The sequence below is a fragment of the Leopardus geoffroyi genome, chromosome E2 (assembly GCF_018350155.1).
Source record: "Leopardus geoffroyi isolate Oge1 chromosome E2, O.geoffroyi_Oge1_pat1.0, whole genome shotgun sequence".
Lineage (NCBI taxonomy): Eukaryota > Metazoa > Chordata > Mammalia > Carnivora > Felidae > Leopardus > Leopardus geoffroyi.
The window spans coordinates 41,037,228-41,061,520 of record NC_059335.1 but is presented as its reverse complement, the minus strand read 5'-3'; the positions used below and the strand labels follow the sequence as shown (position 1 = coordinate 41,061,520).

The window sequence follows — 24,293 nt, the reverse complement described above, 5'->3', positions numbered from 1 at the left end:
AACTAGTCAGTCAAAAACCAAATATACTAGACCAGAGACAAAGGCGGAAGGTAAAGTCTGGGGGAGTTCCCTGAGGGACCGGAGGGTCATCTTTTTCAAAAGATCCATACATGCAGATGTGGACACAGGTTCTGACCTGGCCCGGCCAGCCAGATGTGGGAGATGCGACGCCTGCAACTGAGGGGTAACGGAAGTGCAGGGGGCTGTGGATTTGTAGTGGCATCAATTAAAAGGTCACTATAGGAGATGTTCTCTTGCGACATGCCTCATGGAAAACTGCAAAATAACCCAAGAAGTGAGTGGAAGATGTACAGACTGTCGGCACCGCAGGTTGGAGAGTGGAGACACTGAGGAGCACCTGTCCTCACATCTCACAGAGGGAAACAGAACTTGCAAAAACACGAGACAACTGTAAAAAGTGCCTAGGAGCGACTACATCAATGGTACGACATAAATCACTGTTAATATTTTGGAAGGGGGGCACCAGTGTAAAACTTAAACTATTTCAACGAGAATGAAAAGCAAACAACAGGGAAAACCTGTCATGACCAGGAGAGAAGAAGTCAGAAATTCAGGAAGGCGGGACGAATGTCTTAGGCTGAAGAACAGCATGGACGAGCAGGTGTGTGTGCTGACGTACAGGTGCACGACAATGTGTGTGAGGGCACAGTGTGCCAGACGACGAGGAAGGACATGCAAATGTTTAAGCACAGCTAGGCCTATGCCCCGGTGATTATCGCCACTTGCCTCTGCACCCCTTTTTGCTAAAATCACAGTTCTTTCTAGACCTGCCGCTCGGGAGTTCCTGTGTGATCTGATACAATGAAAAAAGAGGCATTTGCTGGATTCGTTTCTGCCTCCTGTGGTTTCACGTTCTAATGAAGCTCACCCACATTCCCTAAGTAAAATCCTAATGACTGAAGCCTTTTGACTCTCTCTTTGAACATTTTAAAGCTTTGCTGAACTGTCTGAAAATTCATTATACTTTATTTGACTTCCTTTTATTGTACAGAAATAAGGAGTCCCTGATGGCATTCTGGAATCAACATGTCTCAGGGGTTGCACACAGCAAAGGAGAGGAGAATCTTCGTTAAAAATGATTCTGTTAAGCTTAAAAAGTTAAGCTTTTATACACACATGTATGTTCACACACATGTGCAAGCACACGCACCCACACACTCATGTGTGTGTCACTCATGACATGCTTACACATTTCCAGTGAAGCCAACTTACCACACCTTGAAAATAAAGTCTACCCATCTTTAAAATAAAGCATGCATGAGGCAAATTACACTGGAAAGGAAAAAAAAACACACAAAAAAAAGTAAAATAGAAAGCAATTCAAAAGGGCGATAGAATAGAAAGTAGTAGTTAATTATGATTTATAAACTTATTAACTCGCTAAGCATTGTAACGAATGAAAGAACAAATTTAATTTTAAATAACATTAAAGAAGCAAAGTTGCTTAGATGAAAACACAAACCAGGGAAATGTATTTAAAGACTGAGAAATCACATTTTTTAAGGAAATAGCTCAAATGTCACCTTTTAATTCAGCTTTCATCCATTTAACATGAACACAACTAGAACTAATAAAGAATAATAATGACTCAACATTTCCTAGATAATTGTTATTAAGTGTAATAATGTGGTTTTTTTCTTCCTTTGACACAAGTTGCATATTACTTGCCCCATATTACCATGGCAGTTTATAGTTTTGAATTCTAATGTTCTTTATGTATCCACTCTGTCCAAATCATGGTCTAACAGTCTATATGTTATAATGTACAATTAAGCAGAAGAAAGCATCATATCCTCTACTTTGGAAGCAAAAACCCATCAAAATAATACAGAAAATTTGATATTATAGAAATCACTTAAATAGTATGTGATGACAAAGGTAACTTAGTTACATTTGGTTACATAATATCATATTTAAGTTGTATTATAACTTTGAATTTCCCTGTTTTTGCCCACAAGCAGGTAAAACAAGAGGAAAATTGTAGTAGGAAATAAATCAAAATGTACTTCTTTAGTTTTAGGTTCACTTCCTCTTTTTTTTTTTTTTTCTGAACTCCCCAGGCAGAGCTAATCTGTGACCACATTGAGTCTAGCTTTTTCTTTTTTTTTTTTTTTTTACATAATAAAATTGTACATGTGTATGTTGAGCACTTATTCTATGTTAGGCACTGTGTAAATGGTTTTACAGAGATAATCTAACTTCTCAAAAACAAAAACAAAAGCTGTTCACTAATGGAGGGACTACGGATTAGAGACTTTAAGAAGTCTTCCTAAACTCATCAAGTTGCATTGGTAGAGCTGGAAATGGATTTCAGGCAGGCTAACTCTGTGTGGTGTTCTTAAGTCTCATGTTGTCAGTGCAGTGGGACTCATTTGGTGGATGGCTGGATGGTTGCTGGGTTGGTTGTTTGGTAGGTGGGTCCACTGGTTTACACGCTGTTGCCAATAGACTGGGAACTTGTGGAAAGCAGAGATTATAATTATTCTGGAAGTACTGATTATCTACTACATACTAGACACTTTTGCATAATCAAGGTATTAGAAGGAATAAAATAGAAAAAACCACCACAGCCTATTGGATCATACTTTCTGTGGGTGAAGAGAGACCAATACAACAAATACAACAAATACAACAAATTACAAATAGATAGTGTGCGTGGTATTGTTAAATGCTACGGAGGGAACACGCAAGCAAACCAAAAACATGAAGTGGAATAGAGAGTGCTAAGGATTAGAAGGCAGGGACTTATTTTATAAATGGTTGTTAAGGAAAGCGTCATAATAATGAGGTGGCACTAACTGCAGACAAAAGATCAGTTATTGCAAAGGCCACGAGGCACTATGAACTAAAAATATGAACTATGTAAAAGGAACCCCAATAAGATCAGGTGATAGCAGGTGAGGCCAGATGTTCAAGATGAAGGATAGGTCCATCAGAGAGAACCTGAAGGACGTTTTAAAACCTTTGGCTTAGATATACAGTACCTGGTATAGTTCCCTTTCAATAGGTTTTACTCTTTATTTCTTTCAAAAACAAAACAAAACAAAACAACAACAAAAACAAAAAAAAATCCTTGACCTTGAACAGGTCACTCCTTGTCTCATTGATGTAGAATAATCACCAGATAAATGACAGGTCTGGTAATGGATTACTTGACCTCTGCAAATCTGATTTTAAGTAAATCTGATCATAAGTAAATTCATGTTAGTATAAAAATCTATTCTTTAGTGACTTAATAAAATCGTTGATTTTTAATCAAGATCAATAAAGTCCTGTCAGAGAGATGACCTTAGACCAATCCTAGATGAATTACACTTTGCTCAGGACTATGGTTTTTGAGAATCTGCCTATTTATGGGATAATTTGAAGTGTTATGTGAGGAATTAAGCTTAACTAATTGGCATAGGCTATTAGTACATTCAGAGCAAAAGTACATGTGAGGGAGAAAAAGAGAAGTAAAAGGAGGGGAGGAGAAGAAAAATGGTAAGAAATGATTTTCTCAAGGACATAAACTGGACTTTAGAATCAGTCAAATCTGGGTTTAAATACCAGTCCCTCCATTGGGACACAAGATGATTGGCTGCCCACTACATACCTTCCATCCTTGAAGAAACCTTGCTCACCCTGATCTTGTCTTTTTTACCCTCTAAATGGCCATGTCCCCTGGGAGATTGAGCCCACCCTATCTTCATGATCTGAATCCTTCTTGGTGTAAGGTCATATCATGATGGTCTCATTTATCTTGCCAATTAGGTGTGTGTAGGCATAAAATCTAGACGAATCTATAGTCAGGATCTTGGAGAGTTTCTGGAAAAGTTTTCCTTGATCTTAAAGAGATGTAAGACAGGTATGTTCCCTCAGTTTAGCCTCCAGAGAGTCCCAGCTGCATGTGCCAAGCTGCCTTATTTGGATGAGCTATTTCCAATTCAGAAGCAAACCCTGTCCAATTCTTCTCTGCAGTATTTTAAATCCGAACATTCCTCATTTTTCCGACTACTATCTCCAAGTTCCAGCTACTGATTTCTTATCTGATCTTGTTGGGGCTACCCTGCTCTCAAACTACTCCCCTCACTTAGCCAGAGTGACCCTTTAAAGATAGGTGATGCCACACCTTAGCTCAGAATCCTCCAATCACTTTTTATCTCTTTCAACAGAAGAGCCAAGGTCCTGACAACTGTCCATAAGGCTCACAAGAATCCCCCTGCCATTAGTCATTCTCTTCTTCCTCACCTCATTCAGGTCACATTTGCTTCCTTTTTTTCCTGGAAGACTCCAAGTACTCCTAGGGTCTTTGCATCCAGTATTCTTTCTACCCAAAAAGTTGTCCCCATTTACCCCACTTACCCATCTGGGTAGCTAGCTTCCCCACTTTGCTCAAGCCCATATACAAATACCATCTTTTCCAAGAGACCTCCCATGACCAACATATGTGAAATAATCCCTCATCAGTGGTGCTGTATTCCCTTATCCTATGTAGTTTTCCCCAAAGGAGTTTCATCAACTTACATATGATATGTTTATTTGTTTCTCAAATGCCCTTTTCTTCATTATAATGTAAGAAGCATAAGGTAGAAGTTAGCTTGGCCTTATTCACTACTGTGCCTAGAACCGTACCTACAATGTTGTCTCATCACACATGTCCACGGGGAGAATAAAAGAATGAAGGCACTAATTATCTGTGGTCATACAGATTACATACACAAATACTGACATCATATACGAGCAGATTTAGAATTTGTATGCCTTTCCGGCTTATCTTTTCCTACGTATGCATGTACCTTCGTTTATTTTTCTATCCATTTGTCTTACAGGGTGGAGATCTTATAATATATTCCATCTTATATTCTAATTGTTTCACTTAACATAAAATCCAAATCATCTTCACACATTATTTTGAACTTATTGTAAAAGAATCTTTTAACAGTAGGGTAGCTTTTCTTCAAACAGACGAGTCAGGTTTTACTAACCCATCTGCCCATTACTGGACATTTAGGCTCTTTCCATGCTTTCTTCATGCTTCAAATTAGTAATATGATAAGCATTTGTACTGAGTAATTTTTGTTGTTTCAAATAATGTCCTTAGGATTGGGTAAACACAGAAAGGGGGTTGGGGTGAGTTCTCTGAGTGAGACTTTAAAGATTGGTTATACAGCCTCCCAGAAGGGTTAAACTTGTTGGTACTCCAACCCTGGGTTTCCTTGGCCAGACTCTAACTTTATGTTATGTGAATATATTGCCTTGGAAAACTCCTCTCTTATATTATTAGTGAATGTATTCTTATTGGTTTCTCCATTCCTAGCCATTTCTAGAAATACGTGTTACAGTCCTAATTCTGATGCTCTAGAAACAGTGATTTTAAAAATATATATATTGTTCTTAAAGGAGTTGGATTCACCCATATTTTGATGGTCAGTGAGCCTCACATGCTTTTTCCTATGGAAAAGGCATAATGTGGAGTAACTTTGCTATTTTTAGTACCATTCTGCTTCTAAAAGAATTTAACCATTTATTTATATGAGTCCTTACAAACCCTGCTTTTCTCTCTGCTGAATCAGTTAACATGAATGTTCATATTTGGTTGCACTACTTGAAAAAGTGACTTGCGCAATAGCCCTCGCTTTGTCCGCACGTGAGTGTGGGGGTCCCCATGCTGTTTTGGGAGCGCCACAGACTTTGAGTTAGTTGGGCAGAGATGCCAACACCAGCTCTAATACACACTAACTCTATGACTTTAGGGAGGTTACTGAGTCATCCCGAACTCAGCTTCTTTGCCTGTAACAAAAGTAGAAAGAATAATATGTACCTCATAGGTTGTAGTCAAGACAGAATGATAATTAAATGAGAAGAGAACATAAAGTTTTCAGTAAACTATTGAGATATTAGCTATCCTCTTTCTTCAACCACCTGCAGGGTATTCCTGTTTGCCAACTACTCCAGTTTCTTGCTTTCATTATGGGAGCCCTCTCTAAAAGAAGATGATACAAGCCTACACTGTTAAACTTGAGTAGCCGCGTGAACTGCTTTCACCAGTGAAATGCGGACAAAGTGATGTGTCGACTCTGAGCAAAAGCAGCTTGGTCCATCATGCCTTGCTGTACTCCAGGTCATAACAACCAAAAGAGGACCCCTCTATTAGCACAGGTCCCAGAGTGAAGAGGACAGAGGACAGAGCTATGCCTGAACTTCAATCAACATGCAATATATGAGAGAGCAATACACATCCATTTTTTGGGTCACCTGGGTTGGGATACCTTTACTATCACAGTTTAGTTTATTATCACAGCCTACCTTGACTAGTAACACCACCAAACCAAAAAAAAAAAAAAAAAAAAGCAGAAGAAGCATGTAGTATGTTGAGGTGAAGACAAATGTAAACCAAAAGAACAAAAAAGCCATGCTTACTTAGAACCTAAGTAAGGACAAAGCTCTTTGTGAGTTAGTAAAATTATTTATAGATGCTCTTTGTCCTCAAAGAGATCTCAGTCCATTATTCAGCATATGTTGTTATAAATTATCTCTTTTCCATTCACACGAGGGAAGATGTTCTCTGACCCGGAAACATGAAGGAGATGTCAAAAAACGTCCTTTTGCCAGAAGGGTGTGGAGTGTGAAGAGGGATTTTTTCTCATTGTATCCACATCTTATTCTACATATAACCCAAAGTGACTAGCTCACTGCAGTGTCTGTTATTGTAGAAAGACAAAAAGCAATTCCACGAGCTATTTTAGTTTTCCTAATGGAAAAACTAGATGCTGCAGATGAAAGAGTTATTAGAAAAATAAGTCTTAGCTTTTCTATAAAAGCATCCAAAATGTGCTGCACGTCTTGGCCAGTCCATCAGCACTGTGAAGGTGTACATTAACAAATAGGATCTTTAATCAAAATATATCTTATATTTAAATATCTTTTTTTATCCCTAGAAAGTAGTCAAAGAAGAAAAAGACAGAAAAGACACTTAATGTTGTATGAACATGCTTCAGCCCAATTTCCAATGCACCCTGCTCCCAATGACAGATAGAAGCCCCGTGTTGAGAAGTCACCCAGGCCATTCACTGCATTCCGTTTCCTCTCCTCCCTTGTCATTTCTTCTTCTTCTTTTGTTCACATTTTTAATGGGGGTAAAATACATGTAACATAAACTTTACCGTCTTAACCAGTTTTAAATGTACAAGGCAGCGGTGTTAGGTATATTTACATTGTTGTACAACCAGTCTCCAGAACTTTTTCATCTTGCAAAACCGAAACTCTATACTAATTAAATAATAGTTCCCCATTTCCTTCTCTCCATTCCCTGGCAATTGCCACTCTTAGTTTCTGTCTCTATGAGTTTGGCTACTCTTGATAATAGTGTGTAAGTGAAATCACACAGTATTTGTCTCTTTGAGACTGACTTCGCTTAGTATGATGTCCTCAAGTTCTCTCCATATTACACCAAGTGTCAGACTTTCCTTTTTAAGGCTGAATAATATTCCTGTGTGTGTGTGTGTGTGTGTGTGTGTGTGTGTGTGTGTGTGTCACACATTTGGCTTATCCATGCATCAGTTGATAGACATCTGGGTTTTGCTTCCACATTTTGGCATGTACCATCTCTTCTTAATTTTCACTTTGTGTAGAACTTCAGCACAAGACAAAGTGAGTTTTCTTTTCCACTCCCAGTTGCATCTGGGCAGAGCTAGAAGAAGAAATCACTGGGGCATGTGTCTTGGGCATAAAGTTTAAAGGGTTCCAAAAACACTCATCAATCAAAGCCCACAGTATTTCAGTGCCTTCTTTTAAAATATCAAAATTTAGGGGTGCCTGTGTGGCTCAGTTGGTTAAGTGTCCAACTCTTGATTTTGGCTCAGGTCATGAGCTCAAGGTTTGTGAGATCGAGCCCCAAGCAGAACGTGCTTGCGATTCTCACTCCCTCTCTTTCTGCCCCTCCCCCACCTGCTCTTGCTGGCACTCCTTCTCTCTCCCTCAAAATGAACAAACAAACATTACAAAATAAAATAAGATACCAAAATTAGTGCAAAAAATTCATGATAGGCAAAGTATCAAAATTTTAAGAAAGAAACAAGAACAGTATATCCACAAACTGTACACAGCCATATTAGAGTCAGAAGCAAAAGAAAAAATTAGTAACACTGATCCTGCCTTTACTTAAAATTTGCCATTATGTTAATCATGGAAATTTGCATTACTATTTTTTAATTATGTTATTAATGTTTTTAATAATTAGTGTTGTAATTAATTATGTTATTAATGTTAAACATTATTTACCTTGATTATTGAGCTTTTTGGTAGCTCCTTTAGGTAATGTGATATTGGTGACAAGTGTCTCACTTTCTCCACCCTAGTCCCAGCCCTGTCAAACAGATTAGACTTCTGTGCTTATGGTCCCCATTGGCTTTATAAAACCAGATCAGGCCAAGTAATAGCTCCTTTATTATTATCTATCTAAATCCGAGAAATGAGCCAAGTTCCAAAGTGTAAGTTATCATCAATCTGGCCTATGATCCTGTCAAATATATCATTTTTTGAAACACCCCTTCTGGTGAAAATAAATTTTTCATGGCCAAATTAGTTTTATAAGTGATCAGTCGAACAGAGCTAAACAGATATTACTTGAGAATGTCTAGGAATACATATGCTGGATGTGCCCATGTATACTGATGTGACAATATATTTTATGAATCCCTGAGGTAGGTGGCGCCTGCAGTATTTTCATATTTGAGCAAGAAAACACCATTATTCCAGGGCACTGCAATGCGGACATCCAGTGAAATTCCTAGACAATCGTGAGGATGGGATCTCCATAAGGTCTCTTTGAGAAGATGCACACAGCTTAGGTAAAGGGAAATTGATAACAGGCATGCTGACACCACCTAAAAATGGTGTTACAACAGAAAGTTGAAAATAGCTCACTTGCCACTCTGGGAAAATAAAGTTTATGTTGCATGATTTAACATCCTCCTGTTGTTAGATAGCATACAACTTCATGTAGAATAGAATAGGAGAAATGTGATCATCCACAACCCTTTTAGAGCTGACATACTTTCATTGACAGAAAAATACTATTTTACTAACTTTATTTTAACCTTGATAAGATCATCATTAAGAGTTGAGAGACAGGGTCAAAGCTGGCTTTCCAAGAAGGTGGGAAAATGAACTGAAATTGATTGATTTGAAGGCATGCAAAAAGGCTTCGCTTTCAGCACTGCAATGGTGAAACCCATTTCTCTGGGTGAGGCAATGCAGAGGAGTTTCCTTTTATTAGATACTGGCAGATCAGCAGTCTTCAAGACATCCATCATAAAGAGTAGACGAAGTTCATTGGTTGCTCTCCATATGCCAGACACCACACTAAGCACTTATGTGGATTATCACTTTTAATGCATATGGCAGTCTCATGAGGCAGAAACTATAATTACCCCCATTTTACTCAAGAGGGAGTTAGGTTCAGTGAGGTTAAGTCACTTACCAAACTCACACACCTAGTAAATGATAGAGCTTGGATCGGAAGCCAGGCTGTGTGGCTCAAGTCTGCTCAAAAGCACTGGAGGCTAGAACCTTAAAACCTTTGCCTTCTAAGTATCAGCAGGCATTAAGCTGGCATCCAGTTGGCAGCAAGTTCAGGCGGGAATACAACCATTCTGGCTAGGGCCGATGTAAATAATGCTATCTCTAGGGAATAAAAGAGCACCTGCAGAAAGCAGTGGCAGGACTGTCAGCATCAATATAAAACCTTCAGATTTTTCATGAGCATAGTAGCCCAGAAGAAGACAAGGAAAAGCACTCCATGCCAAGGTGGAGTGACCATGGTCAGGGTATCACTTCCTAGGAAAACAGAAGGTGAAATCTACTTCAACTGCATCATAGCCACAAACTTCCAGAGAGAGAAAGAAACTTAGCGGTGAATGATTCTAAAAACCTGTCTGTGGCAAAGACATTGACTCTTCTCCCAAAATCTATGTTCTCCTCCATGTTTCTCTATGTCCTTCCAAGAGGATCTTGGGACTAGTTAAGAGCAATGAATCTGGAAAAGATTTAAGAGCTAGTGCATGACCCTTCAGCTTTTCTTGCCTGGTACAAGGACATAAACATTTCAATGACAGAGCCAAAGATAGAGTATCTGGATTGTTACTGCAAAAAGGACAGCTTCTGAATAATATTCCCTTGTATGTATATACCACATCTTCTTTATCCATCCATCCACTGATGGATATTTAGTTGTTTCCATATCTTGACTATTGTGACTAATGCTGCAACAGACAAGGTAGTGCAGATATCTCTTCAAGATCCTGTTTTCATTTCTTTTGGATATATCCAGAATTGAAGTTGCTGAATCATACAATACTTGTATTTTTAATTTTTTGAGGAAACTCCACACCGTTTTCCAAAGTGGTTATGCCAATTTACATTCCCACCACCAGGGCATTTGGGTTCCCTTTTCTCCAAATTCTCATGGAATCTAAAAAAGCCAAACTCATAGAAACAGAGAGCATAGTGGTGGTTACCAGAAGATGGGAGGTGGGTGAAATGGGGGGATGTGGGTCAAAGGATACAAACTTTCAGTGATAAGATAAATAAGTTCTAATGCATAACATGGCGCTTGCAGTTAATAATACCGTGCTATATTCTTCAAAGTCACTTTGCAGTCTACTAAATCAAACTTCTAAACGTGGAGCTTGAATCCCTATCCCTTACAAAACTAGGATATTCTAATTGTTAGTAGTTTTGAAAAATACTGTTAGAAACACTGTTGAATACAATCCCACTCAGCCTTCCAACCTGTTTTCTCTCCAAAGCATACCATTATAGATATAAAAAGAAACAAAAGGAAACTCACAGATACTGAAGCTAAGTCTGTGTCCTAACATGATATGGCAAGGAGCATGGGTTTGATGACCAACTTTGCTGTTTACCACTGGTATGGCATTGGGCAAATTATTTAACTTCTAAATCTACTTTTTTTTTCACCTAGAAATTAGAGCTAAAAATGTCATAGCTGTCTTCTTGATTGAAGTATTGGCTACAGAAATGTATACATGTGCCAAAACTTATGAAATTATACACCTAAGATACATACATCTCCTTGAATGTTAAGTTTTATAACAACAACAACAACAACAACAACAACAACAACACCTATTTGGCAGAAGCATTGTTCAAATTAAATCAGACAGCCATGGAGAACACTTAGCATGACACATGGCATCTCTTGGATATCTGGCTACTTAGAAAATATATTATATGTTATTACGTACCATCATCAGAACATCTTCCAAGGTTATACATACCTAAAGCCATGGAAGACTTGGTAAATTGACAGGAACTCAGATTATTTCAGATTGTGAATTGTGTTCTTAAGGTGTATTTCTTCAAGTTTTAAGTGCATAAATCCTCTTTACCAAAACCGTTTCATAAAACAAATTTTATACATACTATGTGAGTTTCTTACAGAATGTTTTGGATTCCGACCTCAGCTTATTCATGATTTATAATTTTGCAAATGGTGCATGCTCTAACACACAATATATATTTTGTTATGCCTTTGCTATAATTAATCAAGCAAAAAATGAGTATTATATTTCCTAATGACAACTTTGTGCCTGCAAAGAAAAACGTTGCCACAATGTTAATACATCTATATGGTCGCCTGCATCAAAATGCACAAGCCTTAATTCTAATTTCAAGCTTTAATTGCTATAGGCCATAATAATAAAGGATTTTTGTAAAAAATACGCTTCGCGTAGGTTTTCTCTTTAAGAAATGCAGCACAGTATAATGATAGATGACACACAGAAAACAGCACGATAAAGAATATCAAGCATTGCAAATGTGTTTGGAGAGAGAGAGATTAAGTTACTACAAATTTTAATTTAGTGGAACCCAAGAAAATACTCTTAACAATGATAGATTTTAAGGCAAAAGTTTTTGTTGTTAAAGATGTGTAAAATGTAATATAAACTCTTCCATTGAGAGGATCCCAGGAAATATGAGTGTTTATTGAGCTTCTATTCTGTGCCTTGTTTTGTGTTTGAAATTCTAGGGATGCAGACCATGGGGAAAGCAAGATGCCTTTCCAAAGAAATGTTTATTTTGTGGAGGGAATGTTGCCTATAGTTGGGGTTTTGATAAATTGTCAGTCTCCTGTCTCTGAAACTCAGAACAATAGCAATGAGAACAACAAGCTGAGATTAAAAACCTTAAAATAAAATAAGTGATAAATATGACCATCATAAAGAGATAAATGACTCCTGGCCAACAGAAAGATTTGGCTGTAGCCAAGTTGCTTGTATTAACATATCTGAAGTAAAGTATGTCTTTTAAAAGCAAGAGGAGCCGGAGATGAGACAGGTTTACAATGTATCCTAGCAAGTGTAGGAGGTGGGAAAGAGAGGTCAGACATGCCTCTCTCCCCTTTGACAGGGCCAGTCCTCTTATGGGGAAAGCAAACAGGCTAGGAGTCTGAGGCCACTCACAAGTCGGATCATCCCTGTGCTTCTCTTTCATTTGTGAGGCTTCCCAAATCTGTAATTCTAACACGTCTTTTCAGGCAATTCCAAACACCCATGCACACACTTCCTAGACTTCTCATTATTACCAACTTCATTCACACATTTAGTTTCTTATTAGCAGTTGATATAAATTGGCATTCCCATAAGAAGATAGTAAATGCATGTTAAGTATCTACTATTTCCATATAGTTTAAATATAGTTTTGTTTTTATTTAATCCTCTTAACAGCCCCAAAAGGTAGGTATCATTATCCCATATTTTATATGGGATATAAAGGTACAGGGAAAGTACTCAGATTCATAACTCAGCCCCCTTTAATAATCCACCCCTCAAAATAATCCAATGTCATAAAAGCATTATCAAACATTATAAAACTTACTGAATGTGTTTGGCAGAAAAATAAAAGGACTTATATTGCATCTATATGGAAAAAAAATTCTCCATTAGACATTCCTCTTTTCTGTAGTCACTTACTAGCTTTGATAACAGCGGTGCCACCTGTATGTGTGATGCAGCAGCCAGGTACAATTTATATCTACCTTGACTCTGACTTCCAATTTTTCATCTCTCAACCATTCAAAATGTTTACACAACGAAAAAAAAATCTGGAGCTATGGTGTCCTTGAGAAAGTAATTTGGGAACCATTTTTCTCCATCTGAGTGTTTTCTTTCTGTTCACCATTCATTCCACATATTATTTATTTGTTTGAAATACATATGGGACTCCTCTTAGGAGAAATTCTGATGAATGAAGTTGTCTTCATTGCCTTACAAGTAGTTGGGGGTTGTGGGCTTCTGTTTTGTCCAGATCTCTTCCACTTAACATTGAGATAACTCAAGTGTTAGGAAAATGCAATAAATGTTCTGATCAATCACCATTTGGGGGACTCGGACAAGGCTGAATTCTTGAACTTGCAAAGCTAAAGGTCAAAGTCAAAGTTAGTTTACCCTGAGAAGTCACCTGAAGATCTACAGTTAGCATTTCCCCATGATACTACAACCTGACCTGCAATGGGCGTCTCCTCCCATTTGCATGGGAAAGGAAAGTAGACAAAGCAACAACAACAACAACCAAAACAAGCAAAACAATCCAGTAGTACAAGACAGAACACACAACATAACCCTGAATTTAATTTTGTGATACACAGGATAGCCTCTCTAGGAGCTCGAGAGAAAACCCCAAGAATCATAGAAGTGAATACGGACTCCGTAGCAGTGGTGGTAGTTCTTGAAAGAGAACTGGCTCAGGGCGCCTGGGTGGCTCAGTCAGTTAAGCATCCGACTCTTGGTTTAGGCTCAGGTCATTATCTCACGGTTTGTGAGTTCAAACCCCGCATCAGCCTCCACACTAACGGTGCGGAGCCTGCTTGGGATTCTCTCTCTCCCTCTCTGCACCTCTTCTGCTCTCTCTCTCCGTGTCTGTCTCTCTCTCTCAAAATAAATAAATAAACTTTAAAAAAGAAAGAAAGAAAGATAACTAGAAGAAGCATGACACGTGTAAGAAAATAGGCACAAGAACTTTTTATATGCTCTCCATACATTTATTCCAATGAGGCTGGCATGTTTGTCTGAATCAGCTCATCCACTTGGGTTCTCTAAGTCCCTTGCAGGAAGAAACTATCCAAATTGCCTAGACCCATTTGTCTTTGGTGCATGTTTAATTTTATTATTTTTGATGTACTGACGATATCTCAAAATCTTCTTATCTTTTATCTTTCAATACTACTCAAGTCTTTCTGCTTATCCTAGCTAAGTCCCTCTTGATTTACCTTTTTGAGAAAATGTATATAAGCCACACAGTCAAACCAATTTGTTCTCAGGCAATTGTGGGGCAGCTCTTGTTATGAAGGGTGCAGTGGCCACAGAACCCAATGGATTCATCAGAAAAAGAACTGCAATCTATACACAATGGCTGGAGGGCTACTATCTGACTAACACTGCACAGATTGCTTCTTCCCCTAGAGCCTCAGTGCCCTACAACTGCAAAATGAAATTGATAACATCACCTGTTCAGGACTGCTGTGTAGATTAAGTGACACAATATATGCAAAACGCAAAGGGTCTAGCAGAGGGAATATGCACCTGTTCCACAGTAGCCACTCTGCAAAGGGTACCTATTATCCAACTATTAATAGTAATTACAGTACTAGTAGTAGTCTCAACATTAATAGAAATAAACTTTGGTCCAAGGCATATGGCACCCTAACTAGACCTCCTACAATTTCTATGAAAATCTGGACTGAAAAGAGATCACGGTCGTGCTGCAATATTCTCCCCTACCCACAGCACAAAGCCCCCGGTGAAATGTGAGAATATCTGTCATATGGACATAGAGTCTGAGTCCCTCTACCTGAAGTGAACCAAAGTTCTCTATTCCGAGGAGCACAACATCTAGTGGCAGAGACCTTTTCTAGCCAGAAACCTTTCTGGAGACTGAGAAGCATTTGCTCTCCCTCCCTGAAGCCTCCATCCATTAGTCTGTTTTGTACCCCTTGGGGCCAAGCAGAATAAATCTAATCATTCTTCTTCATGACAGCCCTTTAGATATTTGAACAAAATGATCATGTACCCCCAGAGCACTCTCTTCTCCAAACCACACATCTTCAAATCATTTCTTGATGTGGCTCACATTCCAGGGCCTTCAATGTCCCGATTGTCATTGTGACATCCAGGACTTAACACTCTAACACTGTCTGTGGTACACTACAGAGGGCAGGGAAGCACCTGTTATCTGTGCTGGGTGTTTATCAATGTGGTTAAATAAGTTTCCAATCTCTTTGTGTTGACACTTACCAAGTGTATGATGAATGAAAATATCCAGATCTATAATGTGTGACTATCTGCACAGGTAAATTGTATATGTGTTTTTGCACACATTTCTCTCTCTTTCTTTCTCTCTCTCTTCCTTCCTTCCCCACTTCCACTAGAAAAGTTTCAATATCATGATCATGTTATGAGAATTAGAAGAGTCTACATGAAAACTGCTTAGGACAGGGCCTGACCCATGTAAGCACTAAATGAACACTAAATATTATTCTTATTTTTTCCTCACATGTACCATGAAAGGTTCTATATATGATATGCATATATCTGTGGATATTCCCAAGTTATGATGAAAATATGGCCCCTATCCTTAATGAGTAAAAGCCTTGGGAGGATTTTTTTTTAATGACTATGCAAGGACTGTATCAGAATTGGGCACATAGTACGTAGAACATGAGGGAAGAATATTAAATTAGTACTGTTGGTAGGAGAGAGGAAGGGGCAAGGAGGATCAGGAAATTTTTCTGGAGGACAGGATACCTGAGCATAAAATTTACAGCTATACTGGAATTAGCTAAAGCATGCATGGGGAATCTTGTTCCCAGCAGGGGGAAGGAGGTATTCAAAGACAGTGATGCTATGGGCATTTGGAGACAGGCAGAGTTTGACAGGTGTTTGTGCATTTGGCTCCAGGATATAGATGCATTATATGATGTTAAATGTCCAGTTTATAGGAAGTGTTCATCCTATCAGACTGAATCCTTGTCAGTTCATATCTGAGAAATACCCACATGTACTGGCATGAGAAAACTACATGTAGACACCCAAACTCCACAATGTCTAAGCTGCATCAACTTAGACATACAGCCTATCACCTAGCATTGTAGTTTCCCATAACAGGTGTAATGAGACTGAGCAATAATATGGGTAAGGCACCTCCCTCCTACTGACTGATTAGGATGTTGCTGCCTTTACTGCTATGGGTGTTTTCCATTTAGGATATGATATTTGAAACAGATATTGGCCAAATAAAACACATAAGTATCCTAGAAGCCACACTGTTAACAAAAGGAAAGTAAAAGATGTTTCTCATGGAAAAGCAATTACTGGGTGTTGGCATGAGAATGAGGGGTAGGACTAGGAGGAAGGGGATAGAGAGAGAACTGACTACTATTTTCAGCTGCTCTCCTGCGTTGAAACCATACCTCCATTTAAGTGATGGTTTGGCTAAATCTCTGTATGTCTTCTACCAGAATCTTCCATAAATACACAAACTTTTACCCAAAAAGATAGCTGTACTTCACTTTATACATCTGCCACATCCTAAGCAGTTTTATCTGATGATTGATTATTTTGTAGCACATCTTCCAATGTTTGCTTCCGTGACTCATCTGACTTAAAGAAATTAGACTGTCTGGGTGCATTTTCCCCCTTCCGTTGATGTAAGCAAAGCTATAGGAGGAAAGCACTTTACACTGTAAATACACATGGTAAATTTTGCTTCTTTTGATAAACATTTCTTAGTCAATCAAGACTTGCTTGTACTAAAGACTAAATGATGAGTGTATGTCACAAAGCAGAGAACTATTAATGCAATTTGGGCCAGTTAATGGATTCTGCTTTTACTGTTTTTCCTTCATATTCTATACCAAAATCTCTTTTGAGGAGCTAGCATGACATGTGGGATTTTTTTTTTCTTCTTCTCTGTTATCTCTCTTCCCATGCATCCTTCTTCAAACATCTTCATTGGCAGTAAAGGTTAGCACACATTTATTGAACCTACCATATGTTTGTGTGCTTCAGATTCAGTGATGAAGTATCAATAATTATTGGTCTCTAGATATCTCTCGCAGAGAGACAGGAGCGAGACAGGCAAACACAGGGGATAATAAAACGTGGCAAGATCAAATTATACACAAGATTGTCTGTGGCAGGGAAAGGTCAGGGGATCTTATCTGAAATGTTTGATACCTTAGCACAGTTCTGAAAAATGTCAGATAATAAGGAATAGGAGGCAAAGGAGGGGGGGAGCAGAGGGAAAACACATTCACTGAATATTTACTATTTTCTAGGCACAGTGAATTGTCACTTTTCTCACTTAACAATAATTCTCTGAGGTTACCATTTTACAGATGTGGAAACTGATGCTCACAGAGGTAAAAAGATTGCTCACAGCCAGGAAAGGCCATAAACAGGATTCAGACTTGGGAAGTTCAATTTCCAAGCCCATTTGCCATGCCATGGAACTCTGCATCTTCCCCTGAGAAGAGGAGAGGAGGAAACAGGGGTGAGCAATGGTGTGGACACTTAAGGTAGGAAAGACAGCAGCTGAAAATCCTTGGGTTCCATGAATAGCAAAGAATTGTTGACAAAAGGTTCTGAATGGCAACATGAAGGCATCTGACTGACATCCACACTGAGCTCTGGGGTAACCTCAAAGCTTTTGTTTATCTTCTGGCCATTACCACTGCTCCATGTCGTATTTAACCTGTGTTTCAGAACAGGCCTCCAATGGACACAGGGTCAATATAAATGTATCCTTTGGACATAGTTTTGAAAAACTATGCCTAGAGTGACTGTAATCAGTAATCATGGGCTTTGAGAGGGAAACAGGAACGTAGACATCTTTTGGGCAAGCCTCCTTATTCTACACAAAAAGAAGTGGCTCAGAGATAGGCAAGTATTTGTGCAAAGTCAGAGTTCAGAACACAGGTCTTCTGCTCCCAGAAGAGTGATATATGTTTTTAGCTAATTAAATATCAGCTGACACTGCCTTCCTGACCCAGGAAGTGATTTGTGGACACAGGAAAGGGGAGCAGCCTAGTGCCCAAAATGGGTTCGTGGAACTGCAGTCTGGGGACTCTTACTTCCCACACCCAATCTCATACTCACACACCTGGTCATGCTGCAGATTCTCTTAGGCAATAATAAGCATCTACATCTGTCCAATTGGCTGAGTCAGTCATATGAGAATGATCCTTGACATCTTCTTCTCTCTCACCTGCCATAACCAATTCAACACAAAGTCCTGCTTCTGTTTCCAAAACACACCTACAGCATGCATCCCTCTTTGCTGCCATGGCATATCCCAAGCCCGCAGCCCTCTCTCCTGGTTAACTGCAATGGATCACCATTCAGCCATTCTTGCTTTCATTGGCTCACAGCCAAAATAGTCTTTGTCAACAAATACAATCTGAGCACTTCTGCTTAAAAAAAAAAAAAAAAAAAAAAAAGTCCACATTGCCCATTGCCCTTGGGGTACAATTTTCTTTTCCTACAAAGCCCCAGATTATTTTTCTCTGTGCACTTCCTCAAAATACATTAAGCATCAGGCTTATGAATCTTCTTTAGGTCCTCAAATGCCCCAAATCCCACCTTGCCTCAATGCTCTTACACAATCTACTCCTTCCATGGAACACTCTCTCCCTATACTTACCCTAACTCTTCTGCATACTTTAACTCTCAGCTGAAAAATAATACCTTTAACAAAAATTTCCCTCTCCTCCCCTTACTATCTCTCCCATATAAATTAGTTTCTCAGTGAGAATCCCTTGCAGACTGTGAGCAATTACATCACATTTAATTATTCATTTATTAGCAAACTGTTTGATTCTGAGTAAGCTGTTCAATTCTCTGAGCTTTCTCGTTCTTGCCTATAAAATGGGCATACTTTGTAGAATAGTTGTAAGGACCAGAATTAAAGCACTTAATAGGCATTCAATGAATAGCTACGAAAAGTGTTATTCTTAAATTTTACCCATAGCCCAAAACAATACTCTGTACAATAAAAATCAATCATGGCTTAAGACCCAGAAGTAAGGTGACTATCAATCAGAATAGAGAGATTCTTCTGGAATACTGTTTCCAAGAAGACTCTTAAGCCATCTGTGTATATGCCACCTGTGCATTCCATTTTGACCTACCTGTGCTTTATGGAAACACCACTATTAGCTTTTTGCCATGAAACAAGGCCATTGAAAAGGGAAAAGAAACGTATACAACGGGGTAAAACACTGAAATACAGCTTATGATGCGGAAGTTCATCTGTCTTAAGCTGAGGACTCTAAAGAAAGATTTTTTTTTAAAAGGCTTTCTCCATTGGGTTACAATGATTTCTGCCTTCTCCTTCTCAACACAGATAGTCAATGTTTCAACGTTCATAAAAATTGGAACACAGAGCTATCTTGAATCCTGTTGTCCAAATTGTAGACTATTTGCAAAGCAATCCAGTACCAATCTTGAATAGCATTTCCAATGGTTCTCCTGGAGCACAAACACATTTAAATGCGCCTATTCACAAGTTTAAAAAAGAATGTAAATGTATGCACATATGAACATTGAAATAGCCTTCTGTGAGGCAGTTTAATAAGCCAACCTCTTAGTCCATACAGCAAACAAACTAGAATTAGAAATCAGAAGCAGAACTGTCATTATGCATACCTGTAATTCATTTTAAGAAATTCGTATGTTCCAAAAAAGTTGTCTGCACCCCACCATTTTTTAAATTGGATTATATTTTTAACAACACTAAAGGAAGTAGCTGTTTTAACTAGCATTCGAATGATACCTTTGGTAAAGTGAAGAATCATTTCTGTAATATGAATAATTGGCATCATTAAATTCACTTTGTAAACAAGGGATACTTGTACCATGTTTAGATTCAAGCAGATGATCCATCTGCTCTTGGTTTGGGGATTCATTCATTCGGTTAGCATTTTGCATGCATTTGCTATTCATGTATTCATTCTACAAATATTTACTGAGTGCTTACCATATGCCTGGCACTGTATTAGATGCTGAAGATACAGGAATGAACAAGAGAGGTGATATCCTTCGTCCTCCTGAAGCTTGTACCCTAGTGGGGCAAGGTGACAATAAAAAAAGAGGTAAATAAAAACATACAGTACAATCTTAAGTGGATATATACGTGTTACAAGTAAGAATTGAGCAGTCTAAGGGGATAGAAAGGGATGGGCTGTAGGGGGCTAGAGTGTTGGGTGGGTGCTTCGGTCACTGGAAGAGCCAGGGAAATCCTGGTTAAACAGGAGAAATGAAGGAACAAGCCAGGAGAAAGACTCAGGGGAGGGTGCTTCAGGCAGAAGGGACAGCAAGTGCCAAGGTCCTGAATTGGGAGTCTGTTTGTGGTTGAACAGTAGCAAAAAGCAAAGTGTGGCTTGAGTAATCCAGGGAGAGATGGGAAGATCAGCAAGATACTTAGGAGCCAGCCCATGATGCACTTTCTAGACTATGAGGTATGCATGAGGCAATTGTTCTCAGCACCAGTAGGGGCAAGGAATAGACGACTCCTAGAATCCACAGATTTCTGCCCACCATGGAAAGGGACAGTTCTACAAACAGATTAATATGTGTATATCTTTTCTCTTACATCCTCTTTATTCCTCTCTTACCTTCACTGCTTCTATTGCCCTTCCCTCCCTCTCTCCCTTCTTTCCTTTCACCCTTTCATGAATATTTATTTTGTACCTATTGTGCCTAGGGATCTGATGGATGCTTACTTTCCTGGGTCTAGAGAAAAGTTCTCCCTTTCCCCCACATACTCCCCATTCACATCAGAATTAGAATCTGTTGCATGAGCTTCTACACTGGGATAACTTGTGAGTCAAACACATAGGTTGGAATCCTAACTCCAAGACATACCTGTTGTATTATATTGGGCAGTGCATACAATTTTCTTGTTATGTCAATTCTCTAATCTGTAAAATAGGGATAATAATACATACTTTGATGGGAGGTTTTGAAAATTTCTAGTTTTATATATACGCTGGTGATTGTTATTATGACATTATAATACACACAATAATGTAATAATAATTAATTATTATAATAAATTATTATTATTACATTATTATTTCTTCCTTTACAACTTGAACCTTAAAGTTAAAGGAAGGACATGGTTACAGGGTTTGGTATGAGGCTGAAACTGTCTTCTGGTTCCATCTCTTCTAATGTCCTAGAATATTATATTCCTGATTATAGGATATAACCCATGGAATATGACAACCCAGGACAACCCAGCATGGAGGCAGGATGAAAGTTGTTTGTGCCTATGGGAGATTGTATTAATGTCCCCAACTCTTCACCCTTCTCTGTATTTTTGCCAAGCACTTTTTGCCAAGCACCTCGGAAGTTTCTCTCAATAAAAAAGCAGATGTTTCTCCACCCCTTGTCTTTCCATCTGACCATGTGGTATGCTTTGGCCAACAAAATGAGGTAGAAGGGACAGTTTCCAGTACTAAGACTAAACCACAAGAGGCCATGCATATTTCTGTGTGACATCTTGTGCAGTTGCTCGAGCCATGAGAATATGTCCAATCTGGTCCCAAGAAGAGGATGGGAAATACAGGAAGCTGAGCTATTACCATAGCCTAGCCCAGTCTGGACCAGGCAACCCCAGCCGGCCCACATATGAGAAAAAAATAACTGTTATTTTAAGCCACTGGCATCCTTCATAATCTAGTATTATTATGGTGATATCTGACTGATATGCTGCATTAATTTAATCAAAATATTTATTAATAAACATTATCAATTAATCCAGCATATTTACTGGACATCTATATTTAACACACGAAGTACTGTGTGATACCAGAAGGGTATCAACCTTGCCCTTAGGGAACTTATAGTCTAGGTGAGGGAGGAAAACAAAGAAATGCTACTGGTCAGAGTAGAAAAAGGTGTTTCAGGGAAGGAGGTTGCCTAGAGTCAGGGTTTAGCAGGAGATGATTGGCTGACCACTCCTAGTGGTGGAAAGGGGAACTGCATCTATGAGACGCTCCTATTCTAAAGAAGAGCAGAACTTAAACTCCAGAATGTGAACTCTGGAAGAAACCTCTGCAGAACTTACCTTGGGTGAGCTCTCATTTACAGCTAGTCTCTGAGAAAGGGAATGACTCACTCAGGGTGACTCAGTGAATTTGTGGCAAATCTAGGACATGAACCCAAGGGCACCTGCCCCCAAGTTTGGCACATCTAATTCTAAAATGACCTTAGATGGGTCTTACAGTGTCAGTAAACTTTGAATTGCCCTAATATTCTTGGCCAGAAGTTTTATTACACATACGATTTAAAATAAGATTAATCTCCACAATTATTATAATTCATAATTGTAACATGCTTCTTTCTTGCTCAGGCCATTTAAGGTATGATAGTAATCAGACCTTGTAATTAATAACAGTAATTAATACCTTTCATTTATTGAGCCTCTGCTCTAAGCACAATTTTTATGGCTTTAGGTAAGTGGGCACATTGAATCCCTGAAACAATCTAGGCACAGATAATAAGCCCCATTTTACAGAATTGATAACTGAATCTCAAGGAGATAAAGTCTTTGCCCAAAGTCATACAGCTAGGTAAGTAGCAGAACCAGGAATCAGACACAGATCAAAAGTCTGTGGTTTTTCCACTTTTCTCTGCAGACCCAGCTGTGGGAACTTTTATCTGAAATGTTGGTTCACAAATGGCATTCCTGTTCCATCTTTCTCAATGTTTTCCCTCTGCCTAGAGAAGGCATGATAGGAGCCCACCACAATGTGATAAAACAATCTCCCTGCTTGGATCTTGCCTCATGTTTTACACCTTATACCAAAGGATGCCTCTGGAGCACAGGCTTTGAGGAGACCTAGGGGAGCTTGGAGCTTCTAAGTGGAAACAAGGAACTGACTCAGGAGGGCCTGGCTATCTTCAGAGTCCGAGGAGAGGCCCATCAAAGGGATGAGAGCCCAGTACCTTTGATGAAGGAACCAACAGGAAATTATTAGCCTCATGCTGACAAGGACAAAGACAAGAAAAAGACCATTTGGGCCTCATCTCTGTCTGGACTGGAAGAGGCAGGAAGCAGAAGGGGCTGTTTAATCCTGGCTCCAGAGCAACTTGAACCCTGGCTTCCTCCCTTGAAGAACAAGGTGAAGGAAAGGTGAGGCAAGTTAAGATAAACACCCAAACTTTTGGCTGCCTGGAGGAACTGAATCTTTTAATTTAAGCTGTCAGTAGGTTCTTTCTTCTTCTCTCTCTTTTCCTTTTTTAATCTAAACTGTAATCACACAATACTCCACCCAAATGCTTGATATGGATTTCTAAGACAGATCCTAACATAGTCATAAAAAATCCCCTCTGAAATGTGCACTTTGTACTGTGTCTATGTGTAGGTGTGTTTAAAATGTCACGAACTGGAATACCTAACTCTAGTTCCCAGGAATTAATCACTTAGAAGAGTGAAAGGGGGAAATTAACTTGCTTTAACACTTACAAGACTCTCCAAAGCAGGCGCCAAAATAGAACTTACTGAATAGACGTATGGTTATCTTTCCATAAGAACTAAAACTCTTAAAAAAACACACACACATTTTTCTATAAATTTGCCTTGCAAAATTTTCCCCCCTAAGGCTCAAATGCAAGTTACAGACTCTCACAGATTCCTCACAGGGAATAAAAGTGTAAAAAGAAGTTTTTTTGGGGGGGGTGGGGGCTGGCGGGTTTGGCCTTTTTTTAAAGTTACAATTCAATGAATTTTAGTTAAATGTGTAGATTTGTGCAACCATAACCATCATCTGATTTTAGAACATTTTCAACGCCAAGCAAAGTTCCTTCATGCCCATCTGTAGTCAACTCCTATTCCTACCCTTAGCCAGGACAACCACTGATCTGCTTTCTGCCTGTATACATTTGCATGATATAAATAGAATGAAACAATATGAAGTTTTGTATCTGGTTTTTAGCATGTTTTCAAGGTTCATTCATAATGTAACATGCATCAGTATTTCTTTTCTTTTTAATGCTAAATACTATTCCATCTCATGGATATACCACATTTTATCCATCCAGCTATTAAGGATAATGCTGCTGTGAATTTTCAGACACACATCTTTGTGTGGATAGGTTTTCAGGTCTCTTGAGTAGAATCAAAGGCACAGAATTTCTGGGTTGTGCAAAGAGATACTGACTGCTGCTATACGCTAGGCTCTATGTGATTCAGGTATCCTCTGTCAG

At 38.8% G+C, this 24,293-nt stretch overlaps 1 long non-coding RNA gene across 1 annotated transcript in view; it reads right to left on the bottom strand.

Moving 5' to 3' along the window:
- The window catches only part of LOC123579256, a 158,534-nt gene that overhangs the window by 132,390 nt on the left and 1,851 nt on the right, over positions 1-24,293 (bottom strand). The window contains exon 2 of the long non-coding RNA XR_006702701.1: positions 20,059-20,142. This is a non-coding gene — a long non-coding RNA (uncharacterized LOC123579256). The remainder of the gene's footprint in view (positions 1-20,058; positions 20,143-24,293) is intronic.